Raw genomic sequence first — 13,065 nt, forward strand, 5'->3', positions numbered from 1 at the left:
CACGGAAGAGGCCCTGGAAGAACTGAAGCACAACAACCACAATCTTCAAGCAGAGAATGTTGAATTGAAGATGCTTCTATAAGAAGAGAAAGAGGAGAAACATGGTTTGCTATGACAGCTGCAAGCTAAGGACGAGGCCTTGGAAAACTACAACGTGACCCATGTGAGGTAAAAAGTAGTTCTCCGACTTCATGTATGTTTCCTAATAATGATTTCGTTTTTTTAAATCATACCACCGGAATTGGCTCCAAACTGTTGAAGAAAATGGGATATGAAGGAAAATGCTTTGACATTGATTGCAAAGGCATTGTGAAACCCATCAAAGTATAAGAATTACCTTGTCGAACAGGACTTGGGTATGTTAGGAAGGAATTTTGGGAATGCGCCAAGACAGCCACCAAACCACCAACAATAGATGATGAGAAGCCCTCATAAGTTCTTTCCAACTTGATAGTGGAGGTAAAAGATGATGATTTCCCTTCAGTTTCATCTTCACATAGTATGATTTGTGTTGGAAATGTGGAGATACCAATTACAGGGACAAACATGAGGCTCCTTACCAGGATGAGTTACAAGGAGGAAGAAGGACTTGGTGTTAATAGCCAAGGCTTTACTCAGCCATTGGAGGTTGAGAAGAGACCTCGATTTTTAGGCTTGGGATACATCGAAGGAGAATGCTTGAGGGTGTCAGATGCTTCTGAGACATCATTGAAATCGTTGAGGAAAGAGAATGATGGGAACACATCCTCATCATCTCATGGCAGTGCTCATTGCAAGGAAAGAGCTGAGGCAAGCTCTCATCGCCATAATTACACTAGAGACAACAAGGAAAGGTGTAACAAGTCTCAATATTGGAATGTTCATTTGGATTACAATCATGTTGTTAATGATGGACATAAATCAAGGAATCTAAAAACATGTACCTTTTGTGGATTACATAACCATAATAGAGGTGGCCATCAAAGAGCCACATGTTTGAGGTTCCATCCAGAGCAGCGCCATAAAGACAAAGCATCCATGCATGACAATTTTTTCGACAAACAAAACCACCATAGGGGGATAACACATTCACATCGATAAGTGAAAAATGGTTTCTAGATATGTTAGCTTGTCATGGCCATTCTTTTGTAAATCATTTGTTGCATTTTAAAATGTAAAAGTGATGATGTGTTTTCCATCACTTGTTAAGCAACAATTATGTTTGGTCATTATTTTGTGATGCATTTTAAACTGTGAAAGTGATGATATGGTTTCCATCACTTTTTGGAGAAACATTAGTGTTTGGCCTTATTTTTTTAAATCTTTTGTTGCAGTGATGATGTGTTTTCCATCACTTGTTGAAGAAACAATTATATTTTGGCTTTGTTTTCATAGCTAGGGTATTGTTTCCATTTTGATGTAAACTTGACCACCGAGTATGTGTTATAAACTCGTGGCAAGTATGTGATGCTTGGGTCATTATTTTGTCATCTAAATTAAGCATGTAATTTGCAAAATTGTACTATAGGTTTGTAGAGGATGCAGGTGTCGGCTCATCGCTTATGGCTCCGAAGGACAAAGGTGAAGGAGAAGGAAGGGTGACTTATCAGACACTTGTAAGTGCAGACAAGGTACAAAGAGGTGGCTGATTATTTTCATGCTTTTAGAGGACCAAAAGCTCCTTAGTGTGTAGGATTGATCCAGGTGGCTTTAGACACATGCAGATGTCCCAGAGGGCTTAGAAATGGTCAAAATTCAAAGTGGTCAGATTGCTCTCAAGATAGAACCAGATTGAAGTGCTCGTCACCATGATTCCAACAGTGTTAACGACACTCAAATCCGATCTCGTATGGAGGAGACAGGGCCAGTCAAAGTTCAGGGTTGACTTTGCCAAGTGGCAAGGTTAATGGACCTACAAAGTGCACCGGCAGTGGTCATCAGAATTCAGTCACCGAAAACAAGTGAAATTTTTGCCTCTTTAATTCACCTAATAATCTCTAGGTTCAAGAATTTTAAAAAATGTTATATAATTATATAAAAAAACAAAAAAATATAATTGATAGGGTGGCGGGCCACCAACCTTGACACCCTCACAACGGCCATATGATATACATGTAATGTTAGAAAAAAAAATTGATGGGGTCGGTAGGGCTTGAACCCGCCCGGCCATGAGGGCCGGCCCCCAACGGGCGGCCCCACAAACATGCAAGCAGAAAACTGTGTACCAAAAACAATTACATAAATCGTGCACCCACCTACCTCAAATGGTTACGTGCCACTATTTAAAACAAAAAAAAAGCAATTATGTGTTAATGCACCAGGTTTGGCATGTGCAAAATTTGATCCCCCAACCCCAAGCTTTTCATTTCCCAAATTTCACCAACGACCCAACGACCTTTTCCTTTGAAAAATCCACTGCCCATCTATACATAAACCCTTCCTCACTCATTTGCATGGGGGGAGAAAGGAGGCAGAATGGAACAGGGAGAGAACCAACGGGACAGAGGTTATGAATAGAGTTCCGTGCAAAATCACCATGATTTGCAGTGCTTAGGAGGAACCATGATTTGCACATATTTCGAGGCATAATATTCTTTGATGCCCGAAGATTCTTTAGGGAGCTAAAAGTTCTTTTTGTCAGAATATAACCAAGTTTACAATCATTTTTCTCATATTTCGCAGGGAATACAATGGCGAGGTTGGATTTGCCTTTTGAGCAACATATTTGTAGATTCCTAGCGGAGGATAATCTTGGAGAATCTTGAGGGAATCTTCCAGATTCCTTGGAGGCAGAAGTTTCCCAGATTCAGAATTCAACCAACTTTATACTCATTCTTCTCAGAATTTCGCTAGGATCTCAATGGTGAGATCAGTTTTTTTATCTAAGTAGCAGATCTTCAGATGACCCAGAGGAGGGAATCTTTGAGGAATCTAGGGGGAATCTAAAAGATTCTTGTAGCCCCAAATTTTCACTTTGTTAGAATTCAAAAATTTGACAGTCAATTTTACACTATTCGACACCACAAATATGATGGTGTAATCAGATTTTCCATTTGATCATTCCATTTTTTGGCCACTTTTCAATGTGGTGTGCAGGTGTCAACATTCAATGTGTGAGCAGTCATTTCCATGATATTCAGCCCCACGAGATTGATGGTACAACCAGATCCAACAGTTTATCATCCTCTTCTTCAGATAACTCCTTGATGTAAGGTATATGTAGTGTGATAATGCACTTCTTTGTCTCTTTGCTTGAGATGCATTGTGCTATATAGATCCCTGTTTGATGTTTGATGTGGGATTTTGTTTTTTTCTTGATGTGATATGTACTTATTATCATGTTTTGATTGAGATCCCTTTGTCGCCATGTTGAAGGGATACTCATGTGTCACCATGTATGTTGGAATTGAGATCCCTTTGATGCCATGTTGGCGGGATGCTAATTATTATGATACATGAAATTATGTCATGTTGATAGGAGTCCTTTTGTGAATGAGATTTCATGCAACAGAAAATCTCGTGGAGCCACTCTTGCATGAGGGAATATTCCTTGCATGATAGAGAAAACACATTCATGTACATCATCACTCTTTCCAACAATTAATGCAGCGGCCTACACCATCTTGACACCGGGCCTGGAGACGTAGTCCACACTGGATCAACTCCATTATCAACATCTCATGTTTTATGTTATTGATTCTTGTCATGTTCCCTATTCTTTACAACATGCATATATGTTCCTTTATGCTCTTTTAAATGCAATTCTAATTACACCACGGAAGTAAAAGAACTTGGTTAAATCCGGGAGTTGAGTCAACTTGGATCAAGTTTGGTATTGGAGCAGTCTTCACGTGGATGTGAATTGCAAGCGTGAACAATGGAACGTGCGACGATGGAGGATGACAAAGAGATGTACGAGACCATGCTCAAAATTTCCCAAAAGGTGGAAATAATATATGAAGCTCTACAAAAAGAGACAGAGGAAAAGCAGTGAGTGCGTCTTCAGTTGCGAGCCATGAAAGAGGCCATGGAAGAACTGAAGCACATCAGCCAGAGTCTTCAAGTAGAGAACTTTGAATTGAAGATGCTTCTATAAGAAGACAAAGGGGAGAAACATGGTTTGCTACAATAGCTACAAGCTAAGGAAGAGACCTTGGAAAAGATGCAGCGTGACCCATGTGAGGTAAAAAATAGTTCTCCGACTTCATGTATGTTACCTTATGATGATTTTGCTATTTTTGAAAATCATACCATAGGAATTGGCTCCAAACTGTTGAAGAAAATGGGGTATGAAGGAAAAGGCTTGGGAATTAATGGCCAAGTCATTGTTAACCCCATCAAATTAGAAGAATTACCCTGTCAAACAGGACTTCGGTATGTCAGGAAGGAAGTTGGGGAATGTGCCAGGACAGCCAGCGAACCACCAAAAACAAATGATGAGAAGCCCTCATCAGTTCTTTCCAACTCGAGAGTGGAGGTAAAATATGATGATTTCCATTCAATTTCATCTTCACATAGCATGATTTGTGTTGGAAATGTGGAGATACCAATTAGAGGGACAAACATGAGGCTCCTTACCAGGATGAGGTACAAGGAGGAAGAAGAACTTGATGTTAATAGCTATTGCATTACTCAGCCATTGGAGGTTGAGCAAAGACCTCAATTTCGAGGCTTGGACTATCCGAAGGAGAACGCTCGAAGGTGTCAGATGCTTCTGAGACATAATTGAGATCGTCAAGGAAAGAGAATGATGGGAACACATCCCCATCATCTCATGGCAGTGGCCATTGCAGGGAAAGAGTTGAGGCAAGCTCTCATCGCCATAATTACACCAAAGACAACAAGGAAACATATAACAAGTCTCAATATTCGAATGTTCATTTCGATTACAATAATGTTGTTAATTATGGACATAAATCAAGGCATTGAAAAACATGTACATTTTGTGGATTACATAACCATACATTTTCTAAGTGTTGGAAAAGGATAGGAGCACAAAAAAGGAATAGGCGTGAATGACCCTCTCAACAGCAGGCAAAGAAGAAGGTAAAGCAGATCTGGAGGAAAAAGACTTATTGCAGTCACTGCAACAGAGGTGGCCATCAGAGAGCCACATGTTGGAGGCTCCATCCAGAGCAGCGCCTTAAAGACAAAGCATCCATTCTTCGACAAGCAAAACTACCATGGGGGAATGACCCATTCACATCGATAAGTGAAAAATGGTTTCTAGATATGTTAGCTTGTCATGGTCATGCTTTTGAAAATCATTTGTTGCATTTTAAAATGTAAAAGTGATGTTGTGTTTTCCATCACTTGTTAAGGAACAACGATGTATTTTGTGATGCATTTTAAACTGTGAAGGCGATGAGGTGTTTTCCTTCACTTATCAGAGAAACAATAGTGTTTGGCCTTATTTTGTAAATCATGTGTTGTAGTGATGATGTGTTTTCCATTACTTGTTGAAGCAACAATGACATGTTGGCCTTGTTTTCATAGCTGGGGTATTGTTTCCATTTTGATGTAAACTTGACCACCGAGTATGTGTTATAAACTCGTGGAAAGTATGGGATGCCTGGGTCATTAGTTGGTCATGTAAATTAAGCATGTAATTTGCAGAATTGTACTATAGGTTTGTAGAGGATGCAGGTGTTGTCTCATCACTTATGGCTCCGAAGGAAAAAGGTGAAGGAGAAGGAAGGGTGACTTATCAGACACTTGTAAGTTCAGACAAGGTACAAAGAAGTGGAATTTTATTTCCATGCTTTTGGAGGACCAAAATCTCCTCAGTGGGGAGGATTGATTTAGGTGACTCTAGACACACACAGAAGCCCCAGAGGACTTAGAAATGGTCAAAATTCAAAGTTACCAGATTGCTCTCAAACTAGCACCAAATCAAATTGCTCGTCGCCCTGATTCCAATGGTGTGAACAACACTCAAATCTGATCTCGTATGGAGGAGATAGTGCTAATCAAAGTTCAAGGTTGACTTAGCCAAGGCAAACGGTTAATGGACCTACAAATTGCACCGGCAGCGGTAGTCGGAATTTGGTCACTAGAGGTAGGTGAAATTGTTGCCTCTTTAATTTGCCTAATAATCCCCATGTTCGAGAATTTTCAAAAATGTCATATAATTATATAAAAAAACAAAAAATATATAATTTATAGGGTGGCAGGCCACCAACCCTGCCACCCCCACAACAGCCATATGATATACATGTAATGTTAAAAAAAAACATTGATGGGGTCGACGGTGGTTGATCCCACCCAACCCATGTGGGCCAGCCCCTAACGGACGGCCCCGGAAAACGTGCAAGCAAAAAACCGTGTACCAAAAACAATGACATAAACCATGTGCCCGCCTACCTCAAACGGTTACACACCTCTATTTAAAACAAAAAAAACAACAGTTATGTGTTAATGCTCCAAGTTTGGCATGGGCAGAATTTGATCCCCCGACCCCATGATTTTCATTGCCCAAATTTCACCAACAACCCAACGGCCTTGTCCTTTGAAAAATATACCACCCGTTTATACATAAACCCTTTCTCACTCATCTACACGGGGGGAGATAGGAAGCAGAACGGAACAGGGAGAGAGCCAATGGGACAGAGGTGCCACGAACGGAGTTCTGTGCAATGGAACCATGATTTGCAGTGCTGAGGAAGAACCATGATTTGCACGTATTTTGAGGCATAATATTCTTTGATGCCCGAAGATTCTCTGGGGAGGTAAAAATAATTTTTCGGCCACTTTTCAAAGTGGAGTGTAAGTGTCAACATTCAATGTGTGAGCAGTCATTTCCATGATATTTGATGCCACGAGATTGATGGTATAGCCAGATCCAACACTTTATCATCGTATTACTCAGATAACTCCTTGATGTGAGGTATATGCAGTGTGATCATGTACTTCTTTGTCTCTTTGCTTGAGATGCATTGTGTTGTATAGATCCCTTTTCAATGTTTGATGTGGGATCTTGTTTTGTTCTTGATGTGAGATGTACTTATTGTCATGTTTTTATTGAGACCCCTTTGTCGCCATGTTGACGGGATACTCATGTGTCGCCATGTATGTTTGAATTGAGATCAATTTGATGCCATGTTGGCGGGATGCTCATTATTAGCATACATGAAATTATGCCATGCTGATAGGAGTCCTTCCGTGAATGAGAGTTCCTGTAGCAAAACTTCTCATGGAGCCACTCCTGCGTGAGGGCATATTCCTTGCATGATAGAGAAAACACATTCATGTATACCATCACTATTTCCAGCACTTAATGTAGTAGCCTACACCATCTTGACATTGGGCCCGGAGACATAGTCCACATTGGATGAACTCTGTTATCAACGTCTCATGTTTTATGTTGTTGATTCTTGTCATGTTCCGTTTTCTTTACAACATGCATATATGTTCCTTTATGCTCTTTTAAATGCAATTCTAACTACATCACGGAATTAAAGGATCTTGGTTAAATCGGAGAGTTGAGTCAACTTGGATCAAGAGCTCAAAGACTTTTGAGAGAATATTGAGTAGATAGGAAGGTATTCTCCTTTTTCTATGTAAGGAAAGAAATGGGTCAGTAAAATAGTTGTGTTGTTCCAAGAAAAAAATATAGTGGTGAGAAAATGGGCTAGGTAACTTTTGGTCCTAAGATAGAATGATTTCCATAAAAATGTTCTAATTTTCCTTAGTGGTATCATAGCCTCAATTGGGGTGGCCTAGTATAAAAAGAATAAGCATAATAGAGTGTATGGTTGGGTGGAACATTTATCTACCTAAGTTAATGTTGGCACATTTATCTACCTAAGCTAATGTTGGCCTTTAACTTTCAAATAGATAAGTTTTTCCTTTAGTTTGTTTATTGGATTGATTAAGTTTTTACTTTAGTTTGTTTATTCGATTGATTAATACAATGCACTTTGCTGGAGTATTTTAGTATTTGAATGTGGAACCTTAAATATTGCTATAGGTTTATTATTTCTTCATAATGGGAAAACAAATTTATATGTGCCAATGTAATTCTTGTAAATGGAATTTTATATGATGGTACACCATTTCTACTAAGTATCGTTTTCTCTATTTATTTTTGGATGTGAGTGTGCCAGTAAACATCCATAATGTTATAGCTTGTGATGAACATGCTATGTGAATCACTATTATGGTTATAGGATACCATTAGTGAATAACAAATTATGGATGGAACGTACACTTTCTTTGTTAATGTTATGCATGAGACTACAAGTAGGTAAAACAAATAGAGACCATTTTCAATAAATGTTTTGATTAAAATCAATGTAACAAAAGTTTAGATATAAAATATAATTTTGTAGGGGAAAATTCCAAAAGACATAGTTTCTTTATACCCCAAGGTTTTGAAAACCATGCTAAAGTGCTTCTTGAGCATTTTAGATAAAAATCCATATGTACAATGCCTCAAATTCTTCTTATTGAGAGTGATCAACTCTTTAATGAGAAACCTAAGTCCAGTACTTGAAATTAACGACAATTTTGTGTTGGTTTAGATTGGATTTCAATCTTGGAGAGAGAGTATATAGGATTTTTTCAGGGAGCAAGAAAATATTGTAGCTCCAAGGAAAACCTCTTTACAGTGAAAATTTTGACTAAAAAATTTGCACACAATAGATCGGAAACCTAAGATATATATATATCTATATCTATATATATATATATATATATATATATATATATATATATATATATATATATATATATATACACACACACACTCACTATTTAAATTATATTTTTGAATCTAAAAAATGAGTTCAATGTCTTCAAAAATTACTTGAGAACTTGGGTTGTGTAAATTACATAGCTTAAACTTGAAATTCTAACACATATTTGTTTGATTTCAAATAAAATTGATCAAAAAAATATTCTTAAAAAAGAGCCACAATGAGACTACTTAAAATGTTTTAGCCATACAAACATATTTTTTTCAATTGCTTTATATAATGAATACATAGTTTTTTTAAATCTTATGTAATATATACATGTTTAAATATTTTTCTTGAAATATTTTATTGATGGAATATATTTTCCACATTAAAATGAGTTTACTATTATTAATATATTTTTGAACACATTTCAATATCAATTAACTCTCCCTATTAAAATATTTTATTTATTAGTCAAGTTGAATATTTTATTATTAATTGTATATTTTAAAATGTTGCATTTTAATTTAATTTTAATAATTAAATTAAATACATATCTCTTAGAACATTTTTTTTTTAATTACTCCTCTTACAACATTGAAATATTTTATTATGATCAACATTAAAATAATTAAGTCATTTACCCTCTCTCCACATACATATGCATGAAGTTGAGATTGAAATAAATTATTGGACATGCATACTTAAAAACATTATTTGAGTTATGTACTAAAATATTTTTAAAAAGTTGTTTAAGTCAAATATTTTTAGAAAGTATAAGAATTATACAATTTGTTGTACTCAAAAGTATAACATTTTCATAATTATTTTTCGTTACTTTATTTATTTTTAGAAAGTGTAAGAATTATACAATTTGTTGTACTCAAAAGCATAACATTATTATTATTATTTTTAGTTACTTTATTCCATAGTTCATATGGACATTGAGATATTTTATTTATGGTTGACATTAAGAGTATAACATTATTCTTTTCCTTTTATAGCCCACATTTTTCATTTATAGTGAAAATTTCCCTAAAAAATTTGCACACAACATATTTAATCCCTCTCGAAACATGTACTAAAACATTTGCATAGAACAAATTTAATCCCTCTGGAAACCTAATAGATTTGTAACCAATACTAATATATATATATATATATATATATATATATATATATATATATATATATATATACCGCATGTAATTTTTTAATGTCTTCAAATGTTAAATCTCTCTCCTCTTCATGGCTACCATATATATGAATAGGATGTCAATGATTGTTGATGTCTACGTGCACCAAGTAAATAAAAATTGCATTGCATTTATACATATAAAATCACTCAAAATGTCTCCTCCATCTTCATCTTGCTATGTGTGGCTAGATTGCTCAAGGGAGGGTGTTGGAATTAATTCTTCCATGTCATGTATAGTTGTCATTATGAGTTAAGAGGAATCTAGAAGCTGTTGATTCCTAAGTTATGAATTGGAGTCTTGTCATGTCATGTCTTAGTCATAATTTGTCGAAGTCGATGATCTAAGTCTTATATATGTAATTGCTTTATGTGATCAATAAAATCATTGTACTATTTGTGTTGTGTGTTCAATCTGCTCTCTTCTATTTTTCTAATATCATTTTCCTTGTAAAATTTGTGAGGAACACCTTCCTACTCATAGGTGCCCTTGATGGATGAGATTCATACATATCTTTTTCTGGCAGAACCCTTCTCATCATAAATTTGTTTTTACTAATCCTTTTTTGGCCTAGCGGTAACATATGGTTGTGAATCATTCAACTGCTCAAAGGGAAAGGCTAATCCATTTTTGGCTTAGCGGTAACATATGGTTGTGAATCATTCAACTGCTTAAGGGGAAGGCTAAGGTTCAATATAATGCATCATTAACGATGCAAAACATTTTTGTTGTTCGATCAACCGATCCATGTAACTACTAGGGATACCTTTCCAACGTGATGGCTCTTTGTACATAGAAAATAAAACATATGGAGCGGTGATTTTTTCTCTTAAGGGCATACTTCGGAAGTCCATTCATAATCCTAATGCAACAGATTCTCACAATTATAGTATTTTTGAAGACAGCCTAGGCCCTGAGTGGCATGTCAGCCCTTGAATTATTGTGAATCTTCCCTATACTGCGCAAAGCAGTTTTGACGACTATTGGTGGGATAGATCCCTCGGACTCGAATATCATCACTTTCAACCCAAGTTCAAGTCGTTTATGTCTTTCTCATCAAACCTCCTTTCAGATTATGGTACATGCTTTTGGGAAGAACATCCATAAGTTGTGCATGAAGTAGCGTCAACTCGTACTCTCGATAAATTTAAAATTTCTAAAATCAAATACGTTTCCTTTCCATAACTTGCATTTCTTTATCAACATAAATGTAAACCCAAAACATCAACCAAAAATTTACACAACAGAAACCTATGTTGAGTTAGATCAATAAAAAGAGGATTTCCCAATCAAAAGAGGACTTCACTGATAATATGCAAATAGGCAGGAAAGAAATGAACGATTCTAAAGATATGTTGCCAAATCCATCCAGTACCAAAAGCGAGAAGTACTATGTTATAATTTTAACACCAAGAGAGAAAACTATCATGTTATATTTTTAATGACAACAAGTGTAACTATTAGGTTTTCTCTCTGTATTCGAATGTCAAACTTTGTAAGATACGATCCCTGGATAATTACATATCATACAATTTTTGCAGACACATTTACAATTTGTGTCAGGCTAAATCTATCTTCATCCAAAAAGCCAAACCAATTAAAAGTTGGTCGCAGTCCATATGGTCATAGCTGTGAGAATAATCAGTAGTATGACCAGTCGGCCATGCACGTGGTTTATCATAAAATTATAAACCTCCACTGCCATGGGGCAGCAGCCTTATATTACGATGTAGACCTTTCAAAGTTCAAACCACCATTATTTATTGCAGACATCTTCGAGGGGAGGCATTCAAGGCATCTTCTGAAAGATGGGCAATGTAGGCATCGAGACTCCAGGCCGTCCAATACCAAAAAACTTTATATTACGCAGAACACGAGGACCATTATGCATGTTTGTTGTTCCACGCCTTTAAGCCGAGCTCAAGAACATGGCGAACCATAAATCTGATTTGAGATGGAAAGTGTTGGTCATTGCTTAACTGCTCCATTGCAGCAAGATAGGAATCAAGGTTTCCTTGAAGCCATTTCCCAACAATATTGAAGAGCAAGCAAAGAGCCTTCACTTTTTCTTCAGTTGGAAGAACCTTCGCATCCCCGCCCAACAACTGCTGAATACAATAATGAATGATTTTTTCAGGTACCATTCTCTGCTTGAAAAGCTCCCCGATAAACCTGATATTTCCCAGACTGCGAACCTTTACCATGCTCTCCTTGTCACGGCGTTCGGCTTCTTGATCTGGGGTTGTCATTTCTTTGATTTCAGCTCGCAGATTATCTACACCTTCAAATGTTGCTTGGCAAGTGTTAAGAAGAATCTGCCTAAACACTATTGGTTTTCCATCTGGCTCTTCAGATGGAAATGGAGGGAGTGAGCAACTTAGTTCCCAGCATAACTCTGCATACATCGGGCAAAATATTGGTTCTGTCACCGCCCTGTCAAAAATAAGAGATGTTACTCCCACCAGAATTTCTGCTGAGTTAATCCCCGAGTTTATCAGTTGGTCTTTGAGAACATCAAACTTTTGGGGAGTTAATTTGTTCAGAAGCCCCATGGCAGTTTTTAAAACTCGATCCTTTTCTGACAAGGCTCCCCGCATGGCAGACCAAGGAACATCAGCCTTCACAAGAACAGAAGATGGTTCGGCCTCTGGGGCTGATGAAACCTGAACTTTAGAAAACAGTGAGATCAATTCTTCCTCCCAAGCTGACTGATAAACAGCAACGTGTTTTTTTGAACTTGGGGCATAGGACTCCACCTCAAATCTCCGAGGGCCATAGCCATATTCTGTGCTTTCACCAAGTGTTTCTTCGTGAGCAGGAACAGGTAGTGGTGTTCGACCTTGACAATCATGATTTTCGGGCAAGAAAGAATTTGAGATATTTGCCATCAAATCTGACTTTCCCGCTGCACAAATGAACTCGGATCGCCAACTTTAGGAAATGAGAAGCAAAAACCCTACTTCGATGATAAAAGCTGCCAAAACCCCAGCAAAATATGTCACCATGAGGGAGAGGACTCTACTGAAGTTATTAGAGATTTCCGGCTTCCCGTGCAAGAATGATCTGAGAATGGGATTTCATGAGAGACTGCTTTTGAGATTCCATTTCAACTTTTCCCGACCAGATCACTTGAAAATTTGCTTTGGAGGATTCCATTTCAACTTTTCAGAATGGAATGCTTCTCATGGAAGATAATCTTCAAAACAGATTTG

At 37.1% G+C, this 13,065-nt stretch overlaps 1 pseudogene; it reads right to left on the reverse strand.

The window, feature by feature from the left end:
* Positions 1-11,736: 11,736 nt before the first annotated feature.
* On the reverse strand, positions 11,737-12,741 carry LOC149255916 (eukaryotic translation initiation factor pseudogene; annotated as a pseudogene).
* Between the last annotated feature and the right edge of the window lie 324 nt (positions 12,742-13,065).

The sequence above is a fragment of the Pinus tabuliformis genome, chromosome 7 (genome assembly GCF_031772625.1).
Source record: "Pinus tabuliformis cultivar Carrire ecotype Pingquan chromosome 7, CPIR1, whole genome shotgun sequence".
Classification (NCBI taxonomy): Eukaryota; Viridiplantae; Streptophyta; class Pinopsida; order Pinales; family Pinaceae; genus Pinus; species Pinus tabuliformis.